At 30.8% G+C, this 8,578-nt stretch overlaps 1 long non-coding RNA gene across 2 annotated transcripts in view; it reads left to right on the top strand.

Annotated features, from left to right (window-relative positions):
* Positions 1,574-8,578, top strand: part of LOC109839486 — a 12,326-nt gene continuing 5,321 nt past the window's right edge. The window contains exons 1-2 of one of the 2 annotated variants that reach the window (XR_002246647.1): positions 1,574-2,395; positions 2,487-2,785. This is a non-coding gene — a long non-coding RNA (uncharacterized LOC109839486). Of the gene's footprint in view, positions 2,458-2,486; positions 2,786-8,578 lie in introns of both variants that reach the window. The other variant, XR_002246648.1, reaches the window with a different exon arrangement.

Raw genomic sequence — 8,578 nt, 5'->3', positions numbered from 1 at the left:
ATCGGGTTCTGAGAAATTGGAGGTCGAGTTTTTAGAAGACGTGGCGCGGATGAAGGACATGAAGAAGCAAGAACAGGTTGATAACAAGCTGGAGTTCTTTTTTAGTATTGGGTTTGGGAAGAATAAGATCACGTCTAAGGTTGTATCGAGAGTTAACGGAACAAGAGACCAGTTGCAGGAGAGATTTGATTGTCTGCTGGAAATGGGGGTTGAATACAGTACTCTTTGTAGGATGGTGAGTGCGACGCCGAAATTGCTTAATCAGAGCACGGAATCGATTCGTGAGAAGGTGGATTACCTCCTCAACGACCTCGGTTATACTCTGCAGTATCTCAATAGTTTCCCGGCCTTTTTATGTTTTGATTTGGAGAATAGGATCAAGCCTCGATTTAACATCATGAATTGGCTTAAAGAGAATGGTTTGGTAAAGAAGCAGTTTTCTCCTGCGACTATACTTGCAAATGCTGAGAGGAGGTTTGTAATTAACCTCTATGGCATCCATCCGGCAGCTCCCAAGCAATGGTTAGAGGTTTTTTCATCGCGAAGCGACCATCATGGTAACCAGAGAAACTTATTTTCTCCTAAGGAATATCTTGGAAATTCCAGCTAGCTAGGCAATTAAACATCAGTGACAACTTTGGATTCAGGTTGTATTATAGAGTGTTGTTATTCCCTTCTGGTTTCTGTAGCTCGCTACAATATGAACTCTTGACTTTGAAACCAAGGTCTTGCTGCATTTCGGTATATGTGGACAGTCGAGTACTGGCAGTGCATATTTATCAGTTGATTCTATCTGAATCAGGTTAATAAATGTAATTATTTATTGCTGACAACAGAATCAACGGAAGTTTGGAGGAGACACTTTGTGAATGTTCAGCCATTAACATTGTTCAACATTCGTATAGAATGGTTACAAAAGAAAACTAATCTCTAGTTAGAATGACTCCTTTCCTTCACCTATTCATATCGCCTATCGCCTATTTTCTTTTTTAAGAATTCTGTCATCACGTTCACATTTCTTAAATATCTTACTGTTTTCATAAATGAATGATAATGTTGTACTTGGTTGCCATTTCTCTATGTTGAAAGAGTTACTGAAAAGCATAAGTATTTTTGGCTTTATTTTCCTTTTGTTAATTGTTTGGTTGAATCTTTATAGCTGATATTTTCCCATAATTAATTTGTGTAGGTGATTCACCTAGTGAACTAATGCCAATAATCTAGATGCCACAGATATTGTTTCTTCTTGCAATGTATAAGCTGCATGAAATTGTTAATTTTAGTTGCTCAGAAGTTGTGAAGATTTGCCTATTGTTTTATAGATTTCTCTGTCGATTATGATTACGAAATTCAACTTTTCAGTTCGAAGTTCATTTGGAATTTTTTTTTTTGTTTCAGCACTTGCTATATGTAAGTACCTGCAATCACAGCTTTCTCTTAGACTAGAGGTGAATCTTTCCTAAATGATCTTAGCTCACGACAGAAATCGGCATTTTTTAAAGTATTTATTTAGGCCTTTCTTTTTGGTGGCTGTAACAAGAATTCTTGTATATCTTTTGAAGTGATATTCCTGGGATTTTACCCATGCCCTTTTCAGTGATGTCCTTTGGATTACATTCTAAACTAGTTTGTTTGAATGTCATTTCAGAACAACTCATTACTTTCTGGCCAAAGAGTGATTTGTAGTAAAGAAAGACCGTATGGATCAGAGAAAAGAGATCTTAACATCCTCTTCCTAATGCAAAGATTAGGCCCTCCTAGGGTTGAATCCTAAGGAATTTAGTCAAAAGATGGCATGCAACGGGTAGTTGATTTGGAGTTCACGAATCCTCTTGGAAAAATAGAATCAAGGATTAGAATCCTTAGCACTGCATATATAAAAGCCCTTAGATGGGGGTGCCACATTTGAAGATGGCAATTTGTCAACTGGGGACAATCTTCTAATGCTATGAACCTGAATGAAGATGACATCAGTATCCTTGGAATTGGGTCTATAACATGCCCTTGGAATTGCGAAATTGTGTACATTTTAAGATGCACGCCTGGTTTGTTGGGGAATATTGTCTTCCATCCTTAGTAACCCCATGATTACATCAAGCGGCCAAGATAAAACAACCAAGGAGATTGACAATATATAGATGATTTGGGCAACACTTGGTCGTCTGTGGTGGCATCAAGAGGCACCCTACCTCTCCATCATACTATTCCACTCGTGTCCATTCTCAGAAGAATTCAAAAAACCAAGCGATTCTTAATCCACTTATACATACATACATCTTAAGCGCGAGAAAAATATTCGTCATTACAGGACTACTGTATAATCTATCAAATGGAAGACCTATGTCCAAGAATGCTTACTTCACAGGCACAAAGCCGACAATGTGCTCAACCAAATGTGAGAAGCACTCAAATGTTCTGTCCCTTGACTTCAATCTGATGAATCCTAACGCCGTTGAGGTACTTTTTTTTTGTTATCCAATTTGCAGATAAATTTGCTTGTGCCCGGTGATCCACCTGTCATAAGAAACATGTACAATGCTACTGCTCCATTGCTTCAACCTAAATACTCACTTAGATATCAACAGTCCCACCTGGACAACTGTGATCACTATATCATGCATTAAATTCTTATTTTGGAGCATGCAAATGTTTCTTGTTGAATGGGCTCATTTGGAGTCTTTTCAGATCATAAAGGAGAACATTATGTTGAAGGTTGGATGCTGTGTATTGCTTAGCAGAAGTTGAATTGCATATTGTGGTTGGTCAAGGACTGCTGATGTAGAAGGTAAGTTAACAACTATCATCTAGAAGAAAAGTGTTAAAATGCTGTAGAGTTTGATATTCAATAAGCAATGGTTGTGGGCCTGTGATTCTTACTAGTGGTATGGGATGTGGTTATAGGTAGGGAATTTTATATATGCGTATGTGTATGTGTATGTGTATGTGGGTATGCTTGGTACCAAGCACAATTTTTGTGCTTGGTAGTGAGGTGGCACAATCCTCTTCATTCGTTCAAATGGGAGACCATAATCACATGGGTTGAGGAGTGCATGTGGATATGCAATCATTTGAATGAGTGGAAGGGATTATGCCACCTCACTACCAAGCACAATTTTTTGTGCTTGGTACCAAGCATACCCATTTTTCTCATATATATGTGTGTGTGTACACACACGCACATATACATACATACATTTATGTATGTACATATATGTATCAATGTATGTATGTGTGTGTACATGTATGTGTGTGTATCATATTCCCTTTAAAAGCACGAGTTCGGGAAAAATCTTTCCATAGTCAATATTACCATTCATTATTTTAAATATTTTATTTAAATCTTAATCTATTCTAATTCTAATTGTATCTTATCTAATCCCACATGAACTACCCAATAGCTCAACAATTAAAAAAAAGATTAACAAACTACATGAAATATTATTTTGAATATTTTATTTAAATGTTAATCTATCCAAATACTAATTATATCCTATATTAACTCCACATGAACCACCCATAGCTCAACAGTATAAACAAATAAGATTAAGAAATTCTACATAGATAACATATTATAATACATGAAGTATTATAAAAAAACCCACTTTTTAAAAAAAAATTACACAAAATATCTTCAAAAGTCTAGAATTACCCAAAACATGTTGACTTTTCAAAACTTAAAACAACAAACATAAAATCTAAAAATTAACAATAGCCCCCCAAGGAATTTGGAATTGCAGAAACAATCTCAAAAGTTCAAATTATAAAAACGCACCTTAAAATTTAGAGATTTTAAAACTTACAAACAACATAGACCACTTGAAAATTTAAATTTTGTAAAAAAATCTCAAAGTTACAAAAAGTACAAAAACTCCATCAAAAGTTAAAAATATCAAAATATCCTGAAATTTCAAAACTTATAACTGGTAAACATCCAATCTAGAAGTTATCAGCAAATTGCTGAAAATTAATTTTTTTCAAAAAACAACACAATGTTTTAGTAATTGCAAAAAAAATCTTAAATTTCAGAGTTGCAAAAACCATCTTAACATTTGAACTCACAAAATTATATAAAAATTACAAGCACCCAACGTAAAATTTAAAATTTTTAAAAAATGCTATCAAAGTTTAAAAATTACAAAACACACCCTCAAAAGTTCAAAATCACAAAAAGGCTAAAATTTGGCAAAGAAAAGAGTAAATATTTGATATTCTTTTTACTAAGATATATAAATTTAACTATCAATTTAAAGTTTATCATCCCTTTTCAGTATCTAAAAGTAGTCTAAGTTAATACTGGTAAAATATAGCAATTATAATAAATTAAAACTATTCAGTTAAGGAGTAAAAATTTAAAAAATATATGATAGATTAAAATAGCAATTATAATAAATTAAAACTATTCAGTTAAGGAGTAAAAATTTAAAAAATATATGATAGATTAAAAATTAATGTTGCTATATAAATTTAATGATAGTTAAGGAGTAAAAATTTAAAAAATATATGATAGATTAAAAATTAATGTTGCTATATAAATTTAATGATCTGCATATAATTTTACTAATAACATAATTGATTGAAGACTAAATTATATAAAACCGACAAAAGACTATAATATAAAAAGTTAACATTAATTGATTACAATGTATAAACATTCATCTTTGATGTTAATAATATTTATAGGGTATTAAAAAATACAATGAGTTAATGAATCCAAAGGGACACCTCTCGGAGCTCCGTTATGCCTCCCTCAAACTACATGCCTACCTCAGCTTTAATAGCTTGTCAATCAGCTTCTCATTATATAATTATCTGCTTAATTCACCATAGAATTTGATGCGTCAAAACTGGAAGCATTTTTTGCAAATAGCTCAAGAGTATGATATTTAATTCACCATAGAATTTGATGCGTCAAAACTGGAAGCATTTTTTGCAAATAGCTCAAGAGTATGATATGTGATCATAGATCATTTGGAGATGACATGGAGTAACAAGTTTATGAATAGAGAAATTATCAGAAAGTTCATAGATATCCTTTAAAAAAATCAAGCTATTTTCATTTCAAATGGAGAAGTGAAGGAAATAAATCTAAAATTCGAAAACATTCATAAATCACTTGAACTGACATTAACAAAAGTTATATCTAGCAAAGAAGCACCAACTGAGTTCCTCTTGAAGAACATATTGAACAACTTTATCCTGATCAAAAAAGCATTCTCCATAAAAGATACAAAAAAAATTAGTAAGCGTTTGTAATTAAATTTTCATACTTTTTCCTATATAGTGGCATGACTCTGCAAGTAACTTTATTTGGGGATATGATTACCAATGAATGATCAATTTTTAAAGGCACGATTAAAGATAAACATGTAATAACACTGTCAGGTTTCAAAATCTTTAAATATGAAGGTAACATATTTTACCTCTAAAATTTTTATCAAAATTCACATTATATATGTCTCAAATTTGCGTGGGAAATATGCATGTCATCGTAAATTATGTTAACAATACATATCAACCCAAAGATACAACTTATTGAAGAAATAAGAGAATGGTAAGTAAACCAACTAAACATTTATATAACACAATAAAGAAAAAATATTACACTTTAAAGCTAATACGTATGACTCTTTCAGAATAAGCTGCCAAAATAAAAGCATATTCATCAAGGCTCTTTACAAATACCATACAAATTTAAACTATTGATATATGTAATCATCACAACATTCAAAGTGGTATGTTCTTACAAGACCTACTCTAAAATGTACACAATTAAACTTAAAAATACTATACTAATATACAGACACGCTATTGGACCTATAATGTAAATATAACTATCATTTACAATATAGTTTGCAAAGGCTACAACAAGAAAGTGGATAGCGATGTTGCTAAGAATATCCAAATGATAAATATCATAGGATCACTTATGATGTAATACCAACGTTGAGTAATATCCCTTCTTCATGAAATAAACATATCAAAATTAAATATTAACATTATAATCTAAGATTATTTGATAATGGAAAATACAATTATTTAGTTTAAATTCTTGTGGAAAATGACACAAACAGAGCAAAAAAATAGTATTATTTAATGCAACATAAACTCTTATTGGATGCACACTAGAAAAAATTCATTGCAAAGAAAAAATAGGTAACTCCTAACATTATTTAAAAAATAAATTAGAAACGTAAAAAATTTATATATACGAAATTAACATTTAATCTCATTAAAATACAAAAATAATAAAAGTCTGTATTTTTAAAAGTTTTTTATTGAATATCGAAAATACATTTAACTTATTTGTGAAGTAAGACGATAAGACAGAAGATGAACGAGCTCATAGAAAAATAACATCACAAGAAATTAAACTCCAACCTGATGTCACAATCAATGTAGACAATGAAGACACAACTCTAGAATTGCTTAGGAAGAAGATAAATGTAAAGAAGGATTGATCTTAACTTAATAAAAAAACAAAACAAAAAGAATAAAAGATTTGTTTTTCGAATTTTATAGAATAACTTAATTTTTTGAGTAAAACCAAGAATATTTAGAAGGGATTCTCATCAACTCTTTTAAGTATTTTTATATGGTTATGTGGATGATTTTATCATATAAAAGTGTACTAGAGTTATTATTAATCTTTAGTTTATGATTTATTCTGAAGTTTATGAATGATTAGCAATAAACTTCATATTCTCTTTAATTTCGCTCTATACCACATTAATTAATCATCTTGGCTTATTGGCTTTAATTATTCATCTTTCTTTTATAACGCTATTTTTAAGTGTTTTTCACTTTTACAACATTATATTTTCTCAAACCAAGCTTTGTTTTGTGTCGGTCCAAATAACATAAGAATTCAAATTAGTTTTAGATTACATTTGTTTCCTAGCAATTCAATTATCAATCATGAAAATTTAAATTTAGTGTAGCACATTCAAACAATTATCAAAGAAAATAAATAATCACAATGCTAAAGTTTAAAGATATAAGTGAGCAAAAACAATCGAAGTGGAACTGAGAAATAAATTTTAGTAAGAAAATATATTGAAAATATTTAATCATGGTATTTAACCACGTGTATTGTACGTGCATAAAACCTAGTGTGTGTATATATATATATGATATATAATAGTATATATAATATAATATATATATATATATATATATATATATATATATATATATATATATATATAATATATTATATATATATATATATAGCGCGCAGCGTCAGCACACAAACACACACACATCAATATATATATATATATATATAAGATTAATGAGTATCATTGTCATAGGAGGGATTTCCTCCTTGACGCCTATCATAAAGTCGGAGAGAGAGTTGTGAGTTGGTGGAGATTTGTGCCTACTTTATGAGAATATGGGATGAACTTGTACCACATAGGCGACATGAGGGAAATCGTCCTCTATGACAAAGATACCCATTAATCTCTCTCTCTCAATATATATATATATATAGAGAGCAAACTTTGTCAACTAAGTGGATAGTAAAAAGTTATCCACGCAAACTTTTTAGCCACTCATATTGCCTAGGGATTCTTGTCATGATATGAAAATATTTTTATATTAATAAATGATATATATATATAATATATATATATTATATATATATATAATTATATAATATATATATATATATTATGTGTGGTTGTGTGTGTGTGTGGTGTGTGTTGTGTGATAACACACATATACACACACACACACTAGAACTCACAATAGATTAAAGCTTTTTTTGGTTATATCTAGGGTTAAGCCTTTATAACATTACAAGAAAATATTTATATGAGGTTTATATTCTAAATTATATCTTCTATTTGATGGTTTATACTAGTTCCTAATGGTAGGATGCCGATGCAAGCAGAAGTAACAGTGGGGGTAGATCACCAAAGTAACTTGATCCCCTTAAGGTCGAGTGTTGAAAGCTTATATCAAATGCTTGATGGATTTAGTATAAATACGATGAGCCGTCACTACTAAGCTCAACCATCTATGTTAACAAATACACAAGGAAAACTACGGACAATAAGGTAACCTTAAAGTTGCATTTTGTACCATGAATGCAACATACTGAATGCACCTGTAAGCAATCTAAGTAACTAAAACCTCCCTCGATCATGTGTTGAAAACTTTGACCATTGCTTGATGGATTTAGTAAAAATATGATGACTGACACAACCAAGCTCAAATCTATATTAGCAAATAGCCAAATACACAAGGAAAACTACAGACATAGTACTAACCTTAAAGTTGCATTTTGTACCATGAATGCAACATACCAAATACACCTGTGGGCAATCTGAATACGATGAAATGTAACCACAATAATCTAGAACATTACAGTCGCTTCTAACTCTCATGATTTGTAAAGGTTTCATTAACTTCTTACCTTTGCAGAAGTTGTAAAGTTGCATCAAACTAGAACAATTCTTCATTAAGTACAGACAATTAGCAGTTTTCTTGAATGCCAATTTTCTTGTTGTTATTCTTTTGTTTTGTTTTTGTTTTTGTTTTTGTTTTCTTTGGGTTTTGGCTGGGGGGGGGGGGG

The sequence above is a fragment of the Asparagus officinalis genome, chromosome 4 (genome assembly GCF_001876935.1).
Source record: "Asparagus officinalis chromosome 4, Aspof.V1, whole genome shotgun sequence".
Taxonomy (NCBI): Eukaryota; Viridiplantae; Streptophyta; class Magnoliopsida; order Asparagales; family Asparagaceae; genus Asparagus; species Asparagus officinalis.
The sequence above is the reverse complement of the archived record's forward strand: the minus strand, read 5'-3'. Positions and strand labels throughout refer to the sequence as shown.